General features: G+C 32.4%; 1 long non-coding RNA gene across 1 annotated transcript; it reads left to right on the top strand.

The window, feature by feature from the left end:
• LOC143226271 (uncharacterized) lies at positions 1-27,296 on the top strand. The gene is made up of 4 exons (XR_013014529.1): positions 1-253; positions 15,073-15,157; positions 24,094-24,228; positions 25,705-27,296. It is a non-coding gene; the product is annotated as an uncharacterized LOC143226271 (long non-coding RNA).
• The last annotated feature ends 309 nt before the right edge of the window (positions 27,297-27,605 follow it).

The raw sequence follows: 27,605 nt of genomic DNA, 5'->3' as shown, positions 1-27,605 counted from the left end.
ACATCAAACATCTAAGCACGCCCTCTACATTCCTTCTCTCAATTACACAACTCTCTTCACACATGTGGTCAGCTATCAGTCACTTACCTCTTTCTTTCTTTGTGAACTTGACGACGATCGAAGAAGGTCGAAACGTTGTTCGCTTCTCTTCTTATAAGTTTTCTTAACACATACAAGCAGTTTTTAAATATATACATTTGTGTATCAGATCTCTGGATTCTATCAGAACATGACGTGTATAAAATTCAACTTGGTACGTATTATTCTTTATCCTTGACGAGTCTCCTCTTTATTACGTTACTTACTTTACGTATTACTGATTCAAATCAGTACAAATATGAATTTGAAAATAGAAGATAAATAAATGTTAATACGTATTAAATTTATGATATTTTGTAACAAGTTTGAAAGAAACAATGTTCTTTTTTAAGACAAATAAATTTTAATACAAAAATTATAACTTATGAAAACCGTTATCACTAAGAGTTATTACAAATGCTGGATTATATACAACAGTTTTATAAACTTGTAGACGTTAATAGTGCTACTCCTCGTTTAAGCTATTTAGTTTGATAGGCTGCACATCCTTACAAGCTGAATTTTTCCGCCGAATATATTTAACATTTTCGAAGTAATAATAATGTAAAGTTGATTAACTGAAGTTAAACTGTTTGTAATGTTAAAAATCTATAAATGCTGCTAGCCAAATTGTGTAGTTTTCCGATTAGTTAGGGCTAATCACAGTTCTAATATTGCATTCTGATGGTAAGTGACTAACAACATTCTTCACGTAATACTGTCTCTCGGTTTTTATATGAATCAAGCGCGTCGTTCGAAGTTTCAAGAATGTTCTAGTGCGATTTCGTAAAAGAAATTTTGTGTACTACTCTCAAGAAATTTCTACAAATTTCTGGGAAAGGCTGATTTAAAGAAAAATACAAATACCAATCAAATTAAAGTATTTTTGCTTTTAAATTTCTTCTTTCCCACTATTTTATGATTGGTTATGTTAAAATAGTTTTAAAATATAGATTAAGTTTCTATTTTTGCTACAATTACGACCAAAATAAATAAGATCATAGATGTTTTTTTTAAGAATGACTCCACTGACACAGTTTTATGAACATATAATTTTATGTGTATCTTTTTGTTCTATCTAATACAAAGTTAGTTTTCAGCTATAAGTGAAATGTGGGTGTACTGTTAGAATTCCATTACCATTTGACCTTCCTTCAAGCCTTCTTTTGTTAATCATTTCATCTGTGATTATTAAAAACTTTAGTAACAATTATTTGGTGCTTGTTAAAAACAAAACAGATCTGATTATCCGTTACACAGATATTTGTGTGTTCAACGTGTTTTATATGTTTTTACAGTAGTTTCTTAACTTTATATTTGTGATTAAGATTAGAAAAAAAGGATTGGTACAGTTTTCCATGATGATAATCGCTTCCTGTAGGCGAACTGTTGGTGTGACGTTTAAACTTAACAACATTTACGAGTTTAAAAACACCTGATAGCAACAAATATTTTTAAATCTTCCATATAAAAAAAAGTTGTATCCATCTTAATACAAAAAAACTGTTTTCCTTCCTTGTTATAACCACGGCAGCCTGAGTCACCTAGCAGGAAACATACAGAGCAATGGACTAATAAAATGGACAATTTTGTCAAAGAGTTGACATTGATGGTGTCTGTTTGCAATATAACACATTCACACAGCTGAACAGGGCAGATATCCATTGGCATCTAATGGGTTTATCTTTACTATTTTCGAAAGAGCTGGTATCCTACAAAGCTATGTGTAGCAAGAGATGTAAGACCTGTGGGCATCAAATAATATTACTGTTTCCGGAGGTGTTCAGATTCGTATGCTGGAGTCATGTATATATTTGTATGGCTCTTATAATTGTGGTAAACTTTATATCCACAACTCATAAAACCCCCACAGATAAAGTATTTATACATCTTTGTAAAACAGATACGATCCGTCAGACACCTAGAGATTTTTGGAAGAAAACAGTAGCGTATTTTGGAAAGCACTTAGTTTTCTATTGAATTTTTTTTTTAATTTCGCTCAAACTACTTAATTGTTATCTGCGATAGATGTCCCTAATTTTGCAGTGTAAGACTAGAAGGAAGGCAGCTAGTCATCACCACTCGCCGCCAACTCTTGGGTTACTCTTTTACCAACATTTTACCAAGATTGACCGTCATATTATAACGGTGGTACGGCTGAAAGGTTGAGCATGTTTGGTGTAACCGGGATTCGAACCTCAGATTACGAGTCGAACACCTTATCCCACCTGGCCATGCTGGACCTTTTCTATTGAAGACTAATGACTACTTTAAAAATTTAGTGGAGCTTTTACGTTACTTTGTGTTTTCAGCCTTTTACAGGTTTTCTTTCATTTTCTTCAATAGTGTGATTAAGTTTTCTCTTACATATCCTCTAATTAAATTTAAATCAGTTTTATCTTTACTAACTGTAATTGTCCTGTACTCTTTATTTTTATAATTTTAATCACCAAAGTATAAGTTTCTATAATTGTATCTCTTCTTGCTGTAGTGTACATTAGAATTTTGTCTCTATCATCTCACTGACAAGGACTCGAATACACTTTTATCTTTTCACCAAAAAACACTAACATCTGTACAGTTTATCAAAGTACATGTTTTGTCTTTATTGATGGTAAAAACATTGCATATATTCACTTCTTTATTGATGAATTACTGTTTCTTACTTCTCATCCGACTTATATTCCTGATGATAAAAAAATAATGGTAATTTAAATTACGATGATTTTCAAAACCAAGTGTAGATGTTTGTCGAGTCCGTTAATAGTGTAGTGTCACATATTTTACTGTACACATTATTAACAACACATTGACTATATATATAGTTTGAATCGAATTTTAGCATAAAAGACAACTGTATTTTTTATCTGCACATTTTGTTTTTCATATTTTAACTGTCTGAAAGAAGGCACATGCCAGTAGTTACATAGTAAGACTGAGCTTTGTTTGTAACTATTATTTACTAAAATTTTGTGTGAAGATTTATCAAGTATTTATCGTAAGTGAATAAAATGATAAAAAATACATTGCTTTAGATTTAATATACAAGAAACTGAAAGAAAAAAACACTTTTTTGTTTCTCATTTTATTGAACAGCAGTGTTATTTATAGTACTTACCTAAATGCTTCATTAAAGTTTGGTTTGTGTGCCCAAACTGCTGTTAGAAATATCTTTCTTCATGTGAGATACTATATTCATGTACCTTCTTTCATACGAGATATTATGTTGATACATCTGATTTCAGGCGAGGTATTAATTTAAGACCTTCGACTATTTATGAGGTACTATTTTGATACATCCGCCTTCATGTGAGATACTATATTTGATGGTGTGAAATAATGAAATATTATGACTGAATACACTTAGCTAAGGAATTGTGGCAATTATTTATTGCTTAAGCATGAGAGTACTGTTAAACTTATATCTGTAGGTAGATTCAGTTTAAATAAATAAAGGCGCAACCCAATATCTCTAACTTATGTAATAACGTCAGAGAAAGACCTCGACAGAGAATAAAGAGAGAAACTTATATTCTGTTAAAGGAAAAATGTTAGGCTCGGTGTGATTTAATGATTAGGATGTTATATTTTGTATCAGAGGGTCTATGTTGGTATCTGATGACAAACAAGCAAACAATTTGTTACACATCACATTTAAGAGCTACGAGTGTATTATTGTGTGTGATTCTTTTTTTCTTTCTTTTTAATTTCCCGTAAAAGTACATGGGGACTATCTGTGCTAGTCGTCCCAAATATAGTAGTATACCACTACAGGGAAGGCAGCTACTCATCACCTCCCACCGCCAACACTTGTGCCAACGAATAGTTGGCCACATATTATAACGCTTCAAGATTGAAAGGGTAAGCATGTTTGGTGGGACGGGGATTACGATTCGATCGCCTTAACCACCTAGTCAGGCCAGGACCACTTGAGATACCCCAATTGATAGTGGAGGAAGCTATATACTGACTGTCTGCCTTCCCTCGTGGAAAGTTTCAGTTTTAAGATAACGTAAATTAAACACTAATTCCTGCAATCTAATCTTTATTGATATATATATTTGACTCTTGAACTACTCTTGTTTGACTGTCACTCTTATAGCATGCCAACACAGCACCAAAGTGCAAGGCATTATTTCGTTTAGTAGTAACTGGACTTAACCAAGAACCCTCAGTCCCATAGTCTGGATTACTGGTAGTTCGCTTAAAGAAGTGAGCAATAGGCCGCAAATGCTTTTATTGTTTAAGCCCGTATTCCTCGCATTCGTGGGTTAAGTTTGTTTTTTTCTGCATGATTCTCACTGTTTTCGTATGAATGACACACAGGTTGGTTCTTCGAAGAGTCCCACCAAAATGGCCTCACTATCCTGTTGAAAGCTATGACGTGGAGCTCTGGAATCGCAGGTCAGTCTTGAAGTCCTGAGCTATGGGTACTTCACTCCCTAGGTTTTCTTGCATTTTGTTTTATACAGTATGACGTCTTCGGTATGAAGGGTCTGTAAGGAAGCGATATAATCCATATCGGGTAGTAAGACCTCAGAGATTGATTGGTTGTTTTTAATTTAGCGATGACTATCTGTGTCACCAGTCCCTGACTTTGAAGTGATAGATTAGAGGGAAAACAACTTATCAACACCAAACATCACCAACATTTGGGCTATTCGTAACGAACAAAATGTTAGATTCTCACGTTCTTATGATCATGTTCTTATTTAATTTGGGTCTTGTGTTTGAGAAGTGGTACTACTGACCATGCTTCGTTCTTTCAGCTGTATGTGCGTCATAATAGTAACAGCCAATCCCACTTTTTCTTTAAGAAAAACTCTTCAGACGGTAAATGGTGTGGACTGATTACCTTACCAATGTTTTTTGGTTCAAAATTACGGTCTGTTAAGCCTAAATCACTGGGTATCTCCGACATGGCAACTTATCGCATTATGCGCATAATGTATCAATTAATTGTACAAAGAAATTTATTCAAACTAAGAAGTTTGAAGTTTTGTTGTCTTCTTTATTTTAATAAAAGTTTTAATACCCACACTAGCAGTATTGAAATACATTGTTACATCAAGTAGATTTCTCGTGATCACGAAGTACATTATGTTGAAGACTCGAGAGAAAAAAACTTAAATTTACATAACAGTCTGATGGCAGTAGTAGTAGCTTGGCCAAATTGTTGCTTTATGAAGTTTGTAGTGATTAGAGGTGTTGGATATCTAACAACCAAACTCTCATTCGAAGTGATGCTTCTTTCCTCAAACAGATAATTAAAGTAAAACAATACATAAGTTATGTGGATGTCACTCTACGAACCCAAAACACATTTCAAAGACGAAGAGAAGTATCTATGATGATATTTATTAAATTAAACATTTATAGAAATATGAAAGAACGTTTCAAAAACTGAAATGTTACAGTAGCAAAAAGTACATTAACGAAAGCTGACATTACTTATATTACTAGTTTGTTAAATGATTTATGCTTAAGTTTTGGATGCTTTTGTTCTCGGTTCATTGGTAATTTAACTGAGAAATGGACATGTTAAGATGCTGGGTGCAAAAGTACCTTAACTTCAAATAAAGAGATAGACATGCGTAAAGTCGGAACATGTAGTCGGTTTAGGTTTGAATTTCCGTCACACCAAACATGCTAGCCCTTTCAGAGATGGTGGAGTTATAATGTGACGTGCAATATAACTATTCGTTAGCAAGTTGGTGCTGGGAGGTTATGACGAACTACCTTCCCTCCACTCTTATACTGTTGAAGAAAGGACGGCTATCGCAGGTAGCCCTTGTGTAACTTTACGAAAAGCTGAAAACAAAACAAACATATCACGATATACTTATCCAGTGTAACTTTTTTATATAATTTTTTATACTTTTTTATATAATTGTTTAATTATGCTGATGGTATGAGTATCCTAGCCCTCAAAGTATGAGGTGCTAAAGTCTTGGATAAAAAGATTTCTCTATGTTCTATATTGATATTAAGATCCACACTCATGTAATAACTACAGAGTAAATGTTGAAAATGTAACAATGCAGCGTATGACCGGACAAACAGAATTAGGAAACTAAAATAACTACACGTCTTTTTTTTATACAGATGTGTATTTTTTGTAATAAGGATTTAAAACGTGAATGACTATGATAACTAATTAATTTTTAACCATTATTTTTTACTTTGTAACATAGATTTCTGAGATAAGTACAATTCGATACAGTGGGCATTCAGCGCTATGCCCTTGGCGAGAATACAGTTGAGAACAGCTCTTTAGGTAATGAAATCCAGCTATTATTACATACTAACATATTAACAGTAAATAGTATCAGTAAGATTAAAACACTAGTGTGATTAACAGCAATAACAACTTTTTTTATATTAACAAATCGCATCAACTGCTATATACCAATAATAATAAGAGACAAAATATTTCCCAAAACGCCATTTGTATGTCCAGCCTGATACTATATGCAGTTTACGTGATTTTTATCATAAAATATATATAGCATGGGTATTAATGCAGAGGTTAGTGAAGCAAAGAAGGTTTTCCGATAATAAAAGAGTTGAAGAACCACTTCAAACGAAGATATCCTTTGCCCTTATTCCTCTCTAAATGATTTTACACTTCTCATGATTTAGTGTCTGAATTGGACTAAATACGACAAAAAAACCGGTAGTTAAAAGGTATTTGAATTAAAACTTTTAATTATAATCTCATTTATAAAAACAACACATGATCGACCATATCATTACAGACGAGGCCTATCGTTATCACCAGAGATCGTAAAGACAACAAGATTCGTAATGTTGTTTATGAATACAGATAACAGTACATAAAGCTATATATATATATATATACGAGAAATGGCCTGTCATGGCCAGGTGGGTTAAGGCGTTCGATTCATAATCCGAGGGTCGCGGGTTTGAATCCCCGTCGCACTAAACATGTTTGCCCTTTCAGCCGTGGGGTCGTTATAATATGACGGTCAATTCCACTATTCGTTGGTAAAAGAGTAGCCCAAAAGTTGGCGGTGGGTGGTGATGACTAGCTTCCTTCCCTCTAGTCTTACACTGCTAAATTAGGAACTGCTACCGAGCTGAAAGGGTTAGTATGTTTGGTGCTACATGGATTCGAACCCGCGAATTGCGGGTCGAACGTCTTAACCCACCTGGCCATTCCGGGCATACTAGCTTCTAATATTCATGATTTGGGATATATATTGTATAGAAATTATACATAGTATTGCATTCTTTCGCTGAATACAGTGGTAAGTCTACGGATTTACAACTCAAAAATCAGGGGCTCGATTCCTCTCCGTGTATTCAGCATATAACCCGACGCAGCTTTCCTATAAGAAAAAAACACACACACATGAGGTACAGTGAAGAAGTGGTCGATTTATTTGTTTAGAATTAAGCAGAAACCCACACAATGTGATATCTGTGTTATCCCTACCATGAGTATTGAAACGCGATTAATGATTTACATGTTATAATTTAAGAGTCCCATCTTCAAGTTGTAATACACACAACAATATTTAATAAAAGTTTTAAGTATAGATATAAAAGTGTTTTACTTTGCATAGGTTTAGAGTGGTTTTACTCTTGCATTAGAAGGAATTATTAGGTTTATTGTTTTATGATGTTGAATTTCCTCTTTTGTAAGTAAATGTTACGAATGATATACTTACCTGAGGTGCAATTTAAAAAAAAAAAATTTTTCAGAGTAATGGTGTTGCTTCCCCGACTTAAAATACATGAGACTTACTATCATGTAATTTATATACGACATTAGTATTGTGTTTGCTTTCTATTTTTTTACCAGAATGAAATTATTTTGTTGTTAATTCTTTTTTTGGATTAGGGTTATTCACAGGGTGATTATCGCGTTGTTGACTGAGGTTTCTCCCTTCACTAGTTACTTCAAATATCCTTCCCAGTCGCTCTATAACCTAAAAATGTTGAATATTATTTGAATCTCGTAATAAAAAATTTTAAGTAACTCATTTCAGAATGTTTCCTAAACTAATTATCTTCAAGTGCGTTTCTCAACAAAATAAACGCACGAAATAGACTGCTTACAATTGTGTTAAAAATACTCACAATATAAATCCACGTGAGCAGTATCATTTTTATATAACATTGAGGCTTCATTTCCAAATAATCTAAAGTGAACAATTTATTACTTTCGAAAGAACATGAAATCAGATTCTCATAATTTTTATGGGAGGACTTGTCCATGTGGAAATATGATTGGTAAACATATCTACCTCTAATTCCTATGAATATTACCATAAATCCCACGCATTCTAAAGACAAACCATTGGAACATTTGTACGTCTATACACTGATCCAATTAATCACGACTCCAGTCTTATAAGTGATATCGCCAAATTCAACATGCTAAGTAGATCGATACAATCATTGAATATGTTTATAGTAACACCAATAGGATACTCTTGGAACATTAATCTTATTTTATTAATTGATACTAAAGATCTGCTTTATCTGCTAGTATAAATGAGCTGCAAGGGATATTTCAGGGAAATGATGAAGAAGAACTCGTGATATTATTGGTATTGTATCAGTGCCAGGCTGCCTTTGAAATTTAGAGTTATCATACTCTTCAGTTTATAGGAATGAATAAACCACACCAAAACATTTTGAATATGCAAACTGGCAACTAATGTGACAATCAATGAGATATGAAGTCGAAGTACAACAGAATTTATCAGAACTTCTTTATGACATAGCTTAGCATTTCGTAGATATCTTGTTGTAACCAAAGATTGCTCGCTTTTGGAAAAGGTATATAATAGGCCTTTGTAATGTAAATGTTTATATGTTCAAATATTAATTTAAATTTTCTAAACAAACTTGGTTCGCTAGAACAATTCGGAAAAAGTTCTGCAACATTTCGAAGAAACACAAATGTCAGAGACGCTGAAGCAACGAAAAAATATCTGGAAACTAGGTCAACCGCGTATGGATTACTTATTTATTATTTATTTCTGACTTAGTAGTAGTTTAGGTTTTAAAGTCCTTAAAGGAGACCCTGAAGGCAAACCTGGGGCGCTCAGAAACTTTTGTTTCTCTTCAGCCCCACACGCGTATAAGGTAAGTTGTGTCGTGAGGAGAAAGGTAGAAAAAACGAATTGAATGATGTATTACAGAAAATAACGATAATATAGGAAAGTTGAGGAGCGGGAGAGCTGGACTGGTACACTTTGGACGGAAATCATCATGATCACGAGCAGGGAGACCAAGCTGCAGCAGGTCACAAATTCTAAAAGGAACCAGTGACATAAGGAGGGACAGAGAAAGGGAGAGAGAGAGAGAGAAAGAAAGAGAATAAAATATGGAGAGAGAGATAGGAAAGAGAATAGTGTGGAGAGTGAGAGGAAGAGAGACAGAAGGTCCTTTCAGAGCTAGGGTGCGGTGGATCTATAAATCAAATGGCAAGAAATTAAATGTGAGGGAAACCGGAAGTACCCGGAGAAAACCACTTTCACTGGGTGGGCGCGGAAAAACAATACCAACCCATTGCCCAACCTGGAATGTAAAACATTAATGACATATAAATGGGTAACACAGCATTGTCTGTTTTATCGGTAATGGTTAGTACTGGTCCCTGTGGTTAGTAGTCCAGTTTAATGGTGAAGTATACTTTGAGGTGTGTCTGCCAGTCGGAATAATTGGCGAGTTTGGGAGTTTCTGTCAGTAGCTTTAGTGTAGTATCGTTTCGTAAGTTTGATGAATCGATCCTGAATTGGTAATAGTTGAGTTAGGAAGTAGAGGTATGTTGCGGGAGTATAGTTGGGGAGGCGGTAAGCGGTTTTAATGGTGAGGTTTTGCAGGTTTTGTAACACTGAGTATTGTCCTTCAGTCATGTTACATGTGGCTGCACAACCATATTCGAAAAGGGGTCTAATGAATACTTTGTATATTGCGAGAATAATTTTGGGAGAACAGCCTTTGTTGGGGCCACTAATACGTTTAAGAAAGAAAATTCTATTACTTGCTCGGGTAGCGATTTTCTGAAAGTGTGGTGTCCAAGATAGGTTGTGAGTCATGGTAAGGCCTAGAAAAGTGATGGACTTTGTGAAGGTGATGTTAGTTTTATTGAGGTTAAGTTTAATGTTTTTGAACTTTTTTTCTGAAAAGTTATGTCATTAATATATATATTATAAAGTACTGGGCTGAGTACAAACCCTTGGTGCACGTCTGCATTTAAACTGAATGGGTGTGTGACCGAGGTATTTATCTTATCACTTGCCTTACGAATGGTAGGTGTATGGATGAAACAATATCAGACATTCATTTGTATCTTATACTCAGCAAGCAACTGATAAATTCCATGTAATTTTGAAAGACTAGACTGTTGCCTGCAGTAGTTTTTAAATATATGCTCTTGATAACTTTAATTAGTTTGTGATTTTTCGAGAAAATCAATTCTATAATTGTAAATTTTTATCCCATTTTCATGCCAAACCACTTTGTAAGTTTATACAGTATGTATTTCATTTGAACTATCAGTTTTTCTTAGAAAGGAAACATGAATTTGTAAAGACCACCTTTATAAATTTTTGTTAATTCTTCAATTTCTAACTTTTATTGTAGGAAGTATTAATTTAATTACATGGGATTTGGAAATCGTCAAAAAAACCAGGGTAATAAATGAATGAGACTTTCTGTTGGCTCATCAAACCGTAACTTTCTTGAATCAATACAAATAGGCTATGGAGGAATTATGGAGTTTATTGGTTAATGATAATAAGAAATATGACACTCACAGTCTGCCTGAAGATGGCGCTGGTTTATTCAAAAATGGCTCCTGTTTAGTAGACTTGATCGATTGTGATCAACGCATGCGTGATAAATAATAACTACCTGAGAAAATGAATTAGTCGCCTATTTAGCTAATGTTTCACTTAGATAAAAAAAGTCTATACTGAACATTTTTAGCAGATAACAACGAAAAAGGTTTAGAAGTTAGTGTTAACCATTGTGAGCTGTAAAGTGCAATGGTAGAGTCATCGTGGATCATTATAAAGTGTAAATACTAGCAATGTATTTCTCAGAGATGAAGTTATTGTTGACTAAGTTGAGGTGTGAATGTCAGTTGATGAAACTGTTACAGATTGTTTGTTTCTTTTTCTTATTCTTACCTTATATTTATTTTTCAATTCATTATTTTCTTCTTTACTTTGGAAATCAGTCACCTTCCCACAACTCCCTGCAGGCAGTGAAGGGTGATATGGATGTGGGACGTTGTGAGCTTGAGCACCCACATCTTGCTCGCCCAATTTCTATTTTCTATTTCTATATCTATTGCTATTCCTTTATTTTCTTTCTTTATGTGAGACTGGCTAATGGAGGTTAAGACGGTGTATCCCCACCATAGTGTGGGGCCTACTTCTTCAGTTACCTCCAAAATCTAGGGTAAATTTTATATCCCACATTATAGCTTGTAATCTGGGATCTTTTCATTTAGTGCAGCGTTTTTTATTTTGTTTGTTATTTTTATAATTTATTTTTGTTTTCGGCTTGTTTATAGGCTAAAACAAACTAATATAATTAGTCAAAGATTTGGATTTGCTGTTTTCAACGCAATCATTCCTTGTAATTTTGTTTACTTAACTTTATCAATATTAATTTTCTCTACATTGCACCAAACTAGGGTTACTAGCAAATGATAGGAATCATGCAAAATAAATTGTTAAGGCATTCACAATGCTTTTCATAAAGAAGATATGATTACTAAAAATGTTCACATAATTAGGATAAAATATCGTTAACTTTACAAACATAAACATATATTAATAAATTAAAGTGTTTTAACTCATATATGTATTGCCTTTTTTTTTGTTTTTCGAGGTGATAAAACTGTCCATAATTCTTTACTATATTTTCTTTTATTATTTTGTCCCTCTGGTGGGACGGCTTCAATCTTACTGACCTTCAACACTAAAATCCAAGGTTCGATTCCCGGTGGTAGATACAACAGATAGCCTAAATTGGCTTTGCTCTAAACATTACCAAGCAAACAAAACTTCCACACAAAGGTAAAAGGTTATTTCTGTCAGAATACCGTAAATAATTTGATGATTTAATGTACACGTCACACTGTCAGTCAAGATCGCCTGAGTAATATGATTATATAATGTTGAATATCAGATCATTCTATTACATTACTGCCACCATGGGCATATTATTCTGAAATAAAGTTATATCTTCTTTTATCTTAGCAATCACATGAGACAGTTTAGGTCTCATAATGCTTTCGATTACATTTCTCTAATATAATTTAGAAATACGAGTCAAACCTTCTTATATTATTTCTTTCATTCGCACCTTGGGAATCTCTTACCAGAATTAATTTGTTCTAAGACGATTCTTTATGTAATACACCTATTTCATTGCAATGATAACTTGTGAAACTGCACGGTGAATTTCGAATTGGATTGAAATTAACAAGTAAACCTTTAACATTATGGATTCGTGCCTACTGGTTGTGTGGAAATCCTAAAGGATAACATCTTAAGCCTCATAAATCTGTTCATAATCCAGTGTTGTAACCACATTCTACACTCCATCACCGAGCACTATGTGTTAACTTTATTCTACGCTCTCTTACCTAGTATTGTGTATTAACTTCATTCTACACCCTCTTATCTAGTATTGTGTACTAAGTTCATACTACACCCCCTTACCATACTTCGTTCTATACATCTTTTTACCTAGCATTGTGCATTAACTTTGTTCTATACATCTCTTTAACTAGTATTGTGTATTAACTTCGTTCTATACATCTCTTTACCTAGTATTGTGTATTAACTTCGTTCTATACATCTCTTTACCTAGTATTGTGTATTAACTTCATTCTATACATCTCTTTACCTAGTATTGTGTATTAACTTCGTTCTATACATCTAGTATTGTGTATTAACCTTTACCTAGTATTGTGTATTAACTTCGTTCTATACAACTATACATCTCTTTACCTAGTATTGTGTATTAACGTTCTATGCATCTCTTTACCTGGTATTGTGTATTAACTTCATTCTATACATCTCTTTAACTTGTATTGTGCAATTGCTTGCTTGAAACAAGACGTTGTAGATATTGGCCAAGAATAATGAAGTCATGATGTGCACATGGTTTTTCAAACAATACGTTTTTAAAGGTCCTGTTACTAAGGGCTTTCATGCTATGTTTTAAACAATATCACAAAGAATCGTGTATTTGTACTACTGAACAGTTCCCGGATGATAACACGTGAATATGTATAGGTAACATAGCTGAATCACAACATAACTCCCTATAGCGTAACTACATTTAACAGAATATTTACAATTCACATTAGATTTCACAACACTTGAACTATAAATATATGGCTATAATTTAGAATAAAATGAAATATATTTTGTGATTGGAATTCTTAAACCAATTGATGAATCGTCTCTACAAACAAACATCAATGATTTACTGTAACCAATGTAAATATTCAGTTAAGGTCTGCGAACATTTTATCATTTTGTTTCTCTTGCGTGTTACGAGAGGTTATAAACTCAAGGAATATTGTACACTATGTTTAAACAGTTTCTGTCTACTTATTAGAGATCAATCGATCGATTTAGAGGTTACACGTGGAAGAGCGAAATGTCTAAACTGGTATACGAGGTTCGATTCTCCGCATATAGCCCAACGTAGTTTTCTCTGAAAAAACAACATGAGTTACGGTTGAATGATTTTTATAACTCTAATTATAATGAAACATTTTAAATCGAATATTACACAACTGAAATAAAACGTATATAAAATATATATTCACTAAATCTTGTTTATTGTTATATTTTATCTGTTTCAGCGACATCTCAGAAAGTGTCTTAAAAAATTAGTGTTAAATTTCAGAACTAAATCGATTGAGAATGTTAACAAATTAAACTTTACTGGATGTTCAAGATTTGTGCACTCGTACTGCTAACTTTTATACCAGTTTTATCATTATGTATTTCATTTCTTCATCATGTGCTACTATATCTGTCTCAAACTTTAAACAGTATATTTTATACCAGTTTTACCATCATGTATTTCATTTCTTCATCATGTGCTACTATATCTGTCTCAAACTTTAAACAATATATTTTATACCAGTTTTATCATCATGTATTTCATTTCTTCATCATGTGTCACTATATCTGTCTCAAACTTTAAACAATATATTTTATACCAGTTTTATCATCATGTATTTCATTTCTTCATCATGTGTCACAATATCTTAATGATTATCTTAGCATCCAAACATCTTATATCTGTCAAGGTTTACTGTATTTACTCTTTCTCTGTGTATCGTCTTCAATATTTTCCCGTTAATTTCCATATTCTGTATTTTGAAAAACAGTTTTTTTTCTGCCTGTAATATCAAATGGTGGCTAACAGTAACAACTTGTTTTTCTAGGCATTAGAAACAAACATATTATTCCTTGTTTCATATATAATCTACATGATTGTCTGTAATGTTATATGATTGTCTGTAATGTTATGTGATTGTCTGTAATGTTACATGATTGTTTGTAATGTTACATGATTGTCTGTAATGTTATATAATTGTCTAATGTTATATGATTGTTTGTAATGATATATAATTGTCTGTAATGTTATGTGATTGTCTGTAATGTTACATGATTGTTTGTAATGTTACATGATTGTCTGTAATGTTATATAATTCTCTAATGTTATATGATTGTTTGTTATGATATATATTTGTCTGTAATGTTATATAATTGTTTGTAATGTTATATGATGGTTTGTAATGTTATATGATTGTCTGTAATGTTACATGATTGTCTGTAATGTTATATGATTGTCTAATGTTATATGATTGTCTAATGTTATATGATTGTTTGTAATGTTATATAATTGTTTGTAATGTTATATGATGGTTTGTAATGCTATATGATTGTCTGTAATGTTCTCTTATTTTTATAGCTATATTCTTAGAATTTCACCCCTCAGTGGAACTGCGGAATGTCTACGGACTTATAGCGCTAGAAACCGGATTTCGATACCCGTGGTGAACAGGTTGCAGAAAGCTTTATCTCAAACAAAGAAAGAAAGAAAGCTTAATTTTTCACCCATTATACGTCTTTCACTTCCATCCAATATGCTCACTACATTATTTATATATGTGATTTTAAATTTACATCCAATGTATTCACTACGTTATTTATTTATAATATTTTAAACATACATTCAATGTATTCACTACGTTATTTATATACAATATTGTAAACTTACATCCAATGTATTCACTACGTTATTTATATATAATATTTTGGACTTACATCCAACGAGTTCACTAAGGCTATTTATATATAATATTTTAGCCTTACGTCCAATGTGTCCACTAAGGCTGTTTATCTATATTATTTTGGACTTACATCCAATGAGTTCACTAATGCTATTTATATATAATATTTTACACTAACATCCAATATGTTCACTAGGGCTATTTATTTATATTAATTTAGACATACATCCATACCAGCATCATGTAGCATTGCGCGAAATTCCAAACAAACCAAAAATCCTTAGATGGCCATTTTTTGATAAATCCTATAATATATCGTAACATTTCAAAACAAAATTCTGCTTTTCATCAGCGACCATGTAGGACATTTTCTCTTAAATACATTAAACTTTCTATCCTTTCGTAGTTGTATAACAATAGGTGAACATTGCTTAAAATTCTTGTTGGTTTTCTACAGATAGAAATAACAGTTCTTGTTTTGCTTTAGCTGTAAACATGTCTAAATATATTGACAAGGTACTGGTTCACTTTTAAAGTTAATATAATACTATGCTTTACTAATCTTTTGAGAAGACATAAAAATTATTTCTGAATTCCAGTTGAATAAAATACATGAACGTGTCCAAACTTATTTCATATAAACATCTAGTTATATAGTAGAGACTTTAACTTCAGCCCCTCACTCGCTAGTACAACGGTAAGTCTACGGATTTACAACGCTTAAATCAGGAGTTCAATTCCTCTCAGATGGCTTAATAGATATCTCGATGTGACTTTGTTAAAAGAAAACAGGTATCCCGATGTGGCTTTGGTAAAAAAAAAACAGATATCCCGATGTGACTCTGTTAAAAGAAAACAGATATCCCGATGTGGCTTTGTTAAAACAAAACAGGTATCCTGATGTGACTCTGTTAAAACAAAACACACACACACTTTAACTTCACATTATTACTTAGTCTTGACTTTATTGTAATTTGTTCTTTTTGTATTCTGCCTCCATTTTATCAGTTTCAAAAACTAATTATTTTCGTTCGTCACTTTAAAAAAAAATATGTTTATAACTTCTTCTTGTAGCCGTGGCTACACTAAGTGTGACAGCCATATACATCAACGCCATACATTGGCGTTGATGTATATGACTGAGTGGCCACTCAAGAGTTGACGACGAGTTCTGTTAGCTTACTGCCTTTTCAATGTTCTTTAATGTTCTGAGCGAAATGAACTTTCTGAAAAGACAAGGGTTTTAAAAACAATGATTTTGTTTTTCATTGAGGTTCAACTTTATTTATAATTTATCAATAGTATATATGTATGTAAAACATTTAATAGATTCTGATATGGTTCCCACCGTCAGCCTTAGTTGTTATGTTATTACACTTGTTTACTTCACATATTGTTCATGTTTTGTATTGTTTCTTGATGTACTTCCTCAAGTTATTATAAATGAATTATTCTAAAAATAACACATATTTTGTATAGACACATGTACTTACCACATTTAACAATCAATGTGTTAGTTAATCCATCATATATCAGCATAATAGAGTTTGAGTAAAATGGTTGAGATACTTTTTAACTTACGGACGATCACAACATGTACGGTGTGAAGGTCTGTTAACTGTGTTAATATTTGGTGACATAACGGAAAGACAAATACTCTAAATTAATTTACTGAATTCATGCTATCGTAACTTAAAAATTCTAGCTTTTATCGGTCCGTGTTATTGGAGAAGATATGTGTGAACTTGCACAATTCTGGATACGGAAAACACCAGCTTACGATATTATAAGTGGCAGACACTGTTAGGGTGTCAAAAGCACAAAAACTATTATTGTCACAAATGAGGCCGGACTTCCCTTTTATGTTGTCGTTCTTTCGTGTTTCATCCCTCTGGAAAATAACCAAAATGGACATCAAAAACGAGATCTATATGCAATAGCCTGCGATTTTATCGTCTGGCGAGCCTAGATCATAAACCCGGAAAGCAGCTAGCTGGCTCGGAATACGAACTGAAGCTACTCACAATCCAAATGTACCAGCAGAAGCTAATACCATCAACCGACAAACCGAATTCACCTTACTATGAAACCATGAATCCCCTGTCATAATATTTCTCTGTTGTGTGTGTTTAAATAATTCTTGCTTATATAGTTCAGTTAGTAATGAAATTACTCGGCGAATTTCTGCTTTGCAAGTCGAACAAAATGTGTAATTAAACAACGTAACATATGAAATGTTCCTGTCAGCTCTAGTCATTCTATTTTAGTTTACAATTTTAGATAAAATCTATGTATATATTGTATTTCTACTGTAAAAACTCAAATAAAAAATAAAATGTTTACAGTGTTTTACGTCTATTTTTATCGGAAATGTTGGGTTGTTTTAATAGCTGAACTTAGTTTAATTGACACATAAGGTCAGTCGAACTAAATCTAAGAATAGGTAATACGTATATAAAAATAAAACAAAAAAACGTTATTTTTCTTTGTCCCTAAAATTAGGTTTTTTTTCAACATTAAACATAAAATTCTGGAATATCTTTGTTTTCAAGTTTTCCGAAAACAACTTAGTGAGTAATACAGTATAACATATTTTTAATATCTGTTTTAACAGATATCACGTTAACGTGATAAACTTCTTCAAACAACGTGATTTATTGAACCTAACGGCCCGGTATGGCCAAGCGTGTTAAGGCGTTCGGCTCGTAGTCCGAGGGTCGCAGGTTCGAATAGCGGTCGCATCAAACGTTAACGTAACTTCGGTCATTAGGTTCATAAAACCAACATAACATGTAAACAATCAGGCATGTGTCTAAGCTTTTGAGAAATGTACAGTTAAAGGGAATCTTTGTGGCTAACGTTTGTACTTGTAAAACAGAAAAGCATGGAAGCTGTAAGTTTTGTATGTTTGTGCATAGCACGTGTAATTGTTTAATTAAATGTCTGTTAAAATTAACTTACTTTCCTTCCAACACTGATAGCATTAAAATATTAATATTCTAAGGTTTTCATATTTAGATAAAAATACATATCTAACTGAACTTTTGTATCATGCATTTATTCAGATTTTTTTACTTTATGATATTCTGTATCCTGACACGATAAAAAAGATAATTTTTTTTTCAAACTAGATAGGATGGAAACTTTTAATGTAATTATGAATGATGTAGCATTTGTAACAACAAATAAAAACTAGTTTATCATTTATTGTAAGAAAAAGAGCGATTTTTAGTGTTAATTATTAACAGTAACAAACGAAAGGATAAGAAACCCATTCCCTTTTAGTCCTTCATATTTTGTTCCTGTAATCTGCCTTCAGTGACTCTATCGTATAAAAGGGAAAAGGCTTTTATCCATTCCCTTTTAGTGTCACACCCTTTGTTTTTCTAGTCTGTTTTCAGTAGTCCTATATGTCTGTGGACTCAAACCGATAACAAAACGGCTTTTGTGATGACAAGAAACCCACTTGTAGTTAAAATGTAAGAAAGTCGAAACGTTGTTCACCGCTTTATTTTGGTAAAAGTGTTAACACCACACCAGCCGTCCTTAAACCGGTTTTCGATACCCGTGATGGGCAGAGCATAAGCAAACGGTAGTCCGATCATGTAAAAGTAATATGTTGTGAAACATTTCAATACACATCCTGAAGAAAATGACGTTAGATAAGTAAATATTTATTTTTTCTTACTGAATACATTCAAAGTAAACTTTTAGATTTTCTTTTATCCTTCCTTGAGGTTAATTATCTTTATAATTAAGCAGAAATCACAAACTCAGAGTTAAAAGTTTCCAGAATCTAAATGTAAATAATAATACATGATATGTGTTATATGATATTGTTTATTCTCTAAGTGTCAGGATATAAGTGTCTTTTCTAATCTAGCAATGTGTGAATTCAATTAAACACACTCTTCATAAAAGATGTAATATTAAATGTACGTTAGTCCTAACACAACCGCCTTGCGACTAATATATTTAATTAAACTCATGCTTTGCTGGCTTAGAAAAAGCGTTCAAAATTAAACTGTCCTGTAGAGATAATATAATAAATATAAAAGTAGATAATTATGCTGTCCTTATAACTGACTTAGAATAAAATAATTAAAATCTCCAAAGTTGTTGAGATACAACGAGGTTAGTTAATCATATTTTTTATTAAATTATTTACAACGTTGTTTAAAAACATTTATATTAATTAGTTCACGAATAAATAATCTTTTCGAAGTGTATCTTTATTGAAAGGTTTTAAGTAATTCATGTTTACTTTAAAATCTAATAAAAAACACCTAAGTGGGTAAAAAAGGTGTGGCTAAAAATGGATTGAGCGTGCGAATTAAAGATATCAAATCAAATTTGGAGGCCAAACTTGTAGCTACATTTATGCCATTGGTAATAATTTTACAGCTGATATTCATTCATTAGTCAGTTTGGCCGCGTGTTATATTTTATGTATTTTGTTTTACTCACCATCACGCCCAAAGCTGAACGAAAATCGCAGAATGGCTGACTAATGAATGTATATTGGCTGTAAAATTGTTACTAATGTTTATTACAAGTTAATCCGCCATTGGTGACTCATTAGTTACCAATTATGTTACCAAATAATTATTTTTTAGGCCCAGCATGGCGAAGCGCGTTAAGGCGTGCGACTTGTAATCTGAGGGTCGCGGGTTCGCATCCCCGTCGTACCAAACAATCTCGTCCTTTCAGCCGTGGGGGCGTTATAATGTAATGGTGAATCCCCCTATTCGTTGGTAAAAGAGTAGCCCAAGAAATGGCAGTGGGTGGTGATGACTAGCTGTCTTCTCTCTAGTCTTACACTGTTAAAGTAGGGACGGCTAGCACAGATTAGCTCGAGGAGCCTTGTGCGAAATTCAAAAAACAAGCAAACAAACCCTGGGTTTAGTTCACATAGTTTCGTTTGTAACGGCATTTCATTAACATATACTTATTTTAATATGAACGTTTGTTTTAGTTAAATATATATTAATATTTAGAAATTCACGCCACTTCTTGTGTTAAATATGTATTGTGAAATTCTCATCTATTATATAAATTTGTAGAAGATTCTAGAGTAAAGAATCATCAATTGGAGATATGTGTATTTAAGTTCTAGTGACTGCCAGTATTGTTGCCAACTGAAATTTCTAGAACCTTGTCTAATGATCATAAAAGGTACACATCAAACTCGCTGAGAAATAGCATATATTATTAGTTTGCAACAGTTAGTATACTATAAACCTCAGAATTGGTAACTGTGATAAACGTTTATAAATCGAATAAAACTACCAAAATTTGACCAAGAACGTTCACAGATGTCGAACACTACAAACCATTTAACTTTAGACGACAGTATCTTTAAGAGGACATCAGATATTTTCCGCGGTGAAAAGTCAGCTTGTAAACTGCGTGAGTCCAGCGAACAATAGAGTTAGCTAGCTTACTCGTTAAGTGAACTGCTTCTATATCAAATTGAAAGTTATTCTCATGCCAGATAGAGGACTTAATATTGTTTGTGTGTATGAATCTTGTTGGCAATTATTATAAATTTGATACACATTCACATTCAATTAACTTTAAATTAAAAGTTCCGGCTATTTGAACTTGTACTACATCGCAAAGAAATAAAGAAATAAACGCCCTCCAGTAGCTGAACGGTTTGTCTGCGGACTTAAAACGCTAAAAACCGGGTTTCGATACTCGTTGTGGGCAGAGCACAGACAGCCCATTGTAGCTTTGTACTGAAACCAAAATAACAACGCAAAATAAATCAGAGGCTCGTCAGGTATACATTATAATACGTACGTATAATTTTGTACGTAAATATATTGAAGTGAACCAATGCTGTTAACTTTTTCTCGCTGCTTTCATTCATATAAGAAAAACTTTTACCTTTTTACTGGACATTTGGCTACTCATTATTATGATTTTGCTATGTCTTTTAAAACTTCTATTATTTTACATTTTGATAATGGCTGCTATGACACATAACCTGGAACCAGGACTGGAAAGGCCAACTTCAGGTGACTGACGGTGGTTCTTGAACTTACCTGTTAGTCAGGTTATGATCATTACCATTTTGCTAGAGTGAGTACTTTACAACTTCTTTTACTCTGCTTTCTCTCTTAACATTGTAGACTAGGTGTCAGCATTGGTTTTATGCTTTTTCTGTTTTTCAATGATGTTTTGTTTTACCTTCATTTTTTTTATGAATTTTACTACATTTATTTTATTTTTACCTTTTTACCGAACGTTTGTCACAGATAACCTATTTGCTTTGTGCCATAAAACACTAAATCAACTAACCAACTTGCCTTTGTTACGACTCTCAAAGACAGCACCATTTTAAACATGTTCTGTTCCAAGGTTTGTCCATGATGTTAGACATTGTTAATGTTGAGGGGGATAATGGGCGGATTAGGTGATACGTTAGTTTGCGAGACCGGTTTTTGTGGAAAAATGACTGCTAACATGAGGTTTTTTATGCATATGTTACTTGGTTTGTTCAACAAACCAGGTTTGGAAATCCATGACATGTATTTAAAAAATATAATATTGTAACTTGCTCTAAATTTTATCTTGGCACAGACTGATGTTGTTAATAATAAAATATTCCAGGTAATCTAATGACAAAACTTTGCAAGTCTTGTATGTGTTATGAACCTGAGTTTCTATAATGTTTTATATTTATCATTGTTACAGTAAAAGTGTGGATATCTATTGATATATATACATTTGCAGTCTAAATACTAGATTTAGGCTTAGATCTAAAATGAACATTAGCATTCTTATGTGTAGCCTAGTAAGAAAAACATTGCTGTTACAGCAACACTTCTTTAAATGGATATATTGGTATTTACAAATTCCATCACAAGTGTTAAGATCTGTTATTTAGGACAGTAAGATGTGCAGTTACTTATAATACTTAACTACTATTTTATATATATATCAAGAAGAAGGTAAACACTAAAGTATAGCAAGAATCATGGTATTACTGGAATAATCCCTGTATTTGTTTTTTGTCTCCTGTGATACATACAACATTAAAGTTGGATATCTGAGCCATATGAAGCTTTGTTTGGTATCACTGTAATATTGAAAATGTAGATTCTTTTTGATTGTTTTTCACAGAAATTTGCAATCCAAAAGCTGGATTTTGGCTGAGACAAAATGAATCAATACATTCCCATATGTGGCCTTAATTTGATTTTTACATACACTACTCTCATTAGTCATTACTCACAGGAACAATTTCTGTATTTTAGATGCTTGTCCTTTTTTTCTGCTCCCTCAGTGGGGCAGTGATACATCTACATGCCTCATAATGCTAGAAATCAGGTTTTGATACCCCAGTGGGCAGAGCACAGATACTCCATCATGTAGCTTTGTGCTTGAATTTAAACATATCCTTTCTTCTTAAGTTATTTTTACTTAAACTTTAAATTTGGTAAAATAATATACAGCATTAGATTTTGATGGGGACAGTGGAGATGAGTTATTTGAAACCAAAAGCATGTAAACAAAATTCAGCAGTACTGAAATAAATTTTGTATGTCTTACCTCTGGTAGATGTGACGTAATACTTCAGTATTAGGTTGTGCTTCTCAAGGATTAAAAACAAAGCTGTTGACTGGACAGCTGCACATATATCGTAAAGTTGCATTTGATACAATATTTAAACATCTATTGCATATGATCACAAAACTTCATTCAGATTTAATGTGAAATAAACTTTTGTCTTTACAAGACAAATCATAGCTGGTTAATTTAGAAATGTGTAACTAGAGGACTTACAAACATAATTGGATATGTTGTTTCGAATACTTTACAAGGTTTATGTGATTGTCAGATTGATTCATGTGGTAAAATGACAAGTAAGTGATTTGATTTTTGTTTACAAAGCCTATTTCATACTGAAAGTTGTCCAGGATAGCTCAATATGCATCTAAAAATATGTACAACCCCATAGCTTTGGGGGAAGAGGGCTAGGTGGCTTTTAAAACTCCAGCTAATATATATATTTCAGTGAAATGTTCACTGAAAACTCACCCATGTTTATCCTCGGTTTATTTTTCCAAAACTGTTCTTTTATAAGCTTTTGTGTGTACATGGAAACTACATGGTACAATTTATAAAATGTAAATCATACTCAACATACCGTACTAGCCCAAACATAAGTTGTTTTTTTCTGAAAGCATATAAGAACTGAACTTTCCTTAATTGTTGTCTGCTGTCTGAGGCACCTTTTGAGCACATGATCAATGGGCTCTTGTTAGGTCTTTAACGTTATTTTTCATGTTAAAACATGCTCATGTTACTGTTGGTCTTAGTTGCAGAGAAATGCATTACATTGTTTGTGATGTCTATGTTTAAGATTGTATTGATTAAAATTGATCATGGAGGAACCATCCATTAGGTTTGTGATATCCATAGTTTGTGGTTTCCATGTATTTGTAGGTGTGAAAGAAGTTTTCATAGTTAACTATAGTTCAACTTAAATACAGTTATCAATAGATGTTTATAAAATCCAGATTTAATCATAGGTTGTGAACCCAAGTCACTAACTGAAAGTGATCTGATTGTTTTATATGCAACTGAAAATGTTCAACATTTTAAATTAGAAGTCTCATTAGTTATTGTATTCACTATATTTTACTTGATAAGAAACATTTCAGTGTTTGTTCCTTTCATTTTTTCAGGGAATATTTTGGAGTAAAGATAGTCCTGTACTTTGCTTGACTTGGATTTTACACCCGTATGTTGATTCCAGCTTCAGTAGTAGGAGTGTTGTGTTTTCTGTATGGGTGCTTCACCTTGTTGGGTGATGCTAACAGGTATGAATAAGGGGGAGAAAATGATAGTTATCAATGTCTACTAGTGTTACTGTCATGAATGCCACCCAGTTGATGTATGTAGCATTTGTTAAAAAATATTGTACATTAATGCGTGATCCACCTAAGATTATTACACATGTTACCTTTATCACTGATGGAGTTATTTCTTCCCACTGGGAGCGCAAACATGAATATTTTCCTCAGAGTGAATAAACGAACATCTTTACAGCTGACTCGCCACATCTCACTTTTGACTAAAATTGTGCAACACATTTGAAAGTCAGGTCTACCTGTATTGTGGTGTAGTATCGTTCATATATCAGTTGGAACTTACCATCCACCTCTCTGATAGTTTCTCGTAAAGACAGAGGAGCTGTAGAGTAACCCTATTAATAAAAGTGATGAAAAACTGCCAAGATATTCACTGAAATTAATAAAGATGGCATTCTTACTTATAAAAACAATTTGAATATTATGCCATTAGGTATCAGCCATAATTTTCTATGGTTTACCTAATATTTATAAAGAAGGAGTTTCATTACGACCTATTGTTTTCTACAATGGAGCTTTCAGCCATACTTTACTGGGCTTTAGTTGAATATTTAAAATGTTCACTATCATTGAATTTATATAAATAAATGTCAGTATGTGTCTGTTTCTCATACGTCTCCACGTTTCTTGCTCAATTAACACCAAAGCTAACACGGTGATATAGCTCTGTTTGTTATTCGTCTACAAACCATTAACTAGATAATCAGACCAACTCTTGCAATTTCATCTTTCACAAATACTAATGGTTATCTTTTGTGTTTTACACTACATTATTTATACCCAATAGAAAATTAAAGTTTCAATCTGTCAAGCGATCTGGTTTGTTGTTTTCTTTATGCAGTTTTGTCTATTTTATCATTTGGTTTCAAATTTTTTTGATGGAAATTACTGATTACACAGGTGAGCTTAGCTGATTGCCTTAAAGTATATTATCACATTTATAGAACAGTGTTTTCTGTGTATTATTATTCTCTGTTCTTAGTTGTACTATTTAATTACATAAAAACATTATTAATTGTAATAATTTCGTAAATAGAAAAGTGAGCTTAAGTTTCATAGCAGTTGACAGCAAAAAAGAGAAGACCCAGGTGAATATTATATTCTTTATTTTTCATATGTGTGTTTTATTTATTATTTATATCACTGAGTAAAATGTACAAAATGTAACTTATGAGATAAGGTAAAGTAATTATTTATAATATGGTATGCTTTTGAGCAGCTCATGGGTTATTTAATTTTTGGGTTTTGGTTTCAGTTTCGGATCTCTTGTAAAAAACAATCTTGTGAGGGATGTCAACATATTTAACTTGATTATTATTTTTAGTTTCATGTACAATAAGATTATGTTCGCTTTGGCAACATTTTAATTGACACATGGGTGTTAGTTTCGGAGCTCTCCCAGTAATAAATTTGTTTCGGTTTCAGCATTTTCAATAACAATAAAAACGTGTCTCTGGTGATGTTCTGGTTTACTGCCAAGTCTTACAGTGATAATTTTATCAGCATTGTAGACAAGTCTAGTAGAGGGAGGCCTGATGTTGCTTGACATATCCCTCTGGATACATTCATCGTCTTTTATTTCTTTTGAAGCTGGTGTTTCTGCCTGAAGATTTCATCATAATTAGTGATTAATCATCAATCGAAAAAAATGTTTTAATAACAACAATCAGTTAATAAACATTTTAAAAATATATAATTTATTCTTTATGTAACAATCATTTTACTATAATATGAGTAAAACCAAATAAGTGTTTATATGAAAATTGTAAATTATGAAATTGGTTTAAAATGTCTGATAAACGTTTTCTCAAAACTACGAAATATATCTCAAGCATTGTCCCAAATAGTGAGGAAGGTAATATACAGCAGATATAGCTTTAGATAATGTTTAACATTTATATTGTTTGTTCACAAATATTAACTTGCTAAAACAAGATAAAACTACTGTTATAAATAAATGTCAATTGTTCTCCTCATTTCATTGTTATATAAATTAAACATGAAAAGTTATGTAATCTGAACTACAAAGGACTATAAAGAGGAAGAATTTTCAAACTGTCTTATCATAGTTGTTACACTGAAGTAAATCATACAGTTTATAGTACTTTAAAATAATCAATAATCTTAGTGAAGTCCAAAAGAAGACAACTGGATATTTCACTAAATGTCTGTCAGACCAATGAAAGTTGACTGACTATAAAAACAAACACTGATGCAAAATGTCTGAAAGTGTTATTAACAAGATATGGTGGAATCACTTGTAACACAATGGTACAAATACACTGGAACTGGACTGAAAAGAATAAAGTCCACATTTAAGTAAGTTACCGTTATCTAACGATTCGCTACAATTATGGGATAATTGTTAAAAACAGAATCAGATGTTCGTAGCTCCAACCGAACGTCATTTCAGTGTATGTACGGTTAAAAACACAAGAGGTTTAGTAATACTACTGAGACAAGGTATATTTTAGTTATAGTAAGACACAAAATAACTCACTTTAATATCAGTAGTGGAAGTATGTGTGATAATGAAAAATCACGAATGGACACTCTGACCTTTATGTTTTCCAGATGTCATTAAGACGATACATAATACGCTGTCATATATGTTAACGTTTGGTTCTGACTTCAGCTGAATGGATGATAATTGTCTTCCCACGTGTAATAATATTGAAGAAGAGATGATTGATCAGCTTAACTAGGGTACAGAATTATCAGACCTCAATAGTATCGAACATGTATCGGTCTCTTTTGGAAGAATTACATGTATTCAAATGACTCTGAACATTAAGGATTCTCTGAATGCATCTTTTTCAGTAGTTGTGGATGCCTCAGGATCTTAACAACACTAATTGTAAGCATGCAACATCGATATGATATTGGTCACACAGTATACATTGCATTAAAGTGAATTGTTTTTAACTCTAAAAATGTGAATTCATTTCTACTAAATATTAATCGTAAACGTAAGATAAATGAAAAATTAATTGAATTTTGAACCAGATACAGATAATAAGATGTCAGATATTCACAGAAATTAAATATGAGAATGGTTGTAATTATTTTATAACAGTAATTTAACATTAATAATGTGCTATTAATTCCATTATATTTCAGTTGCTCAGTGCAATATATATATATATATATGTAGGTATAAATAAACTTGTATGAAGTGAAAGTTTAAAAAAGAGCAGATTCTTGTTTTTAATTTTACACTGATGGTGTATAATACTGAGTACTATAAAGAAAAAGAATTTTAAATCTACAAACCGTTGTCAGTAAATCAGAGTTTAATGTCTCTTTAGGTTTGTCATCATTCACGA

The sequence above is a fragment of the Tachypleus tridentatus genome, chromosome 9 (genome assembly GCF_004210375.1).
Source record: "Tachypleus tridentatus isolate NWPU-2018 chromosome 9, ASM421037v1, whole genome shotgun sequence".
NCBI lineage: Eukaryota > Metazoa > Arthropoda > Merostomata > Xiphosura > Limulidae > Tachypleus > Tachypleus tridentatus.
Note: the sequence above shows the minus strand (reverse complement) of the source record. Positions and strands in the feature narration are given on the sequence as shown.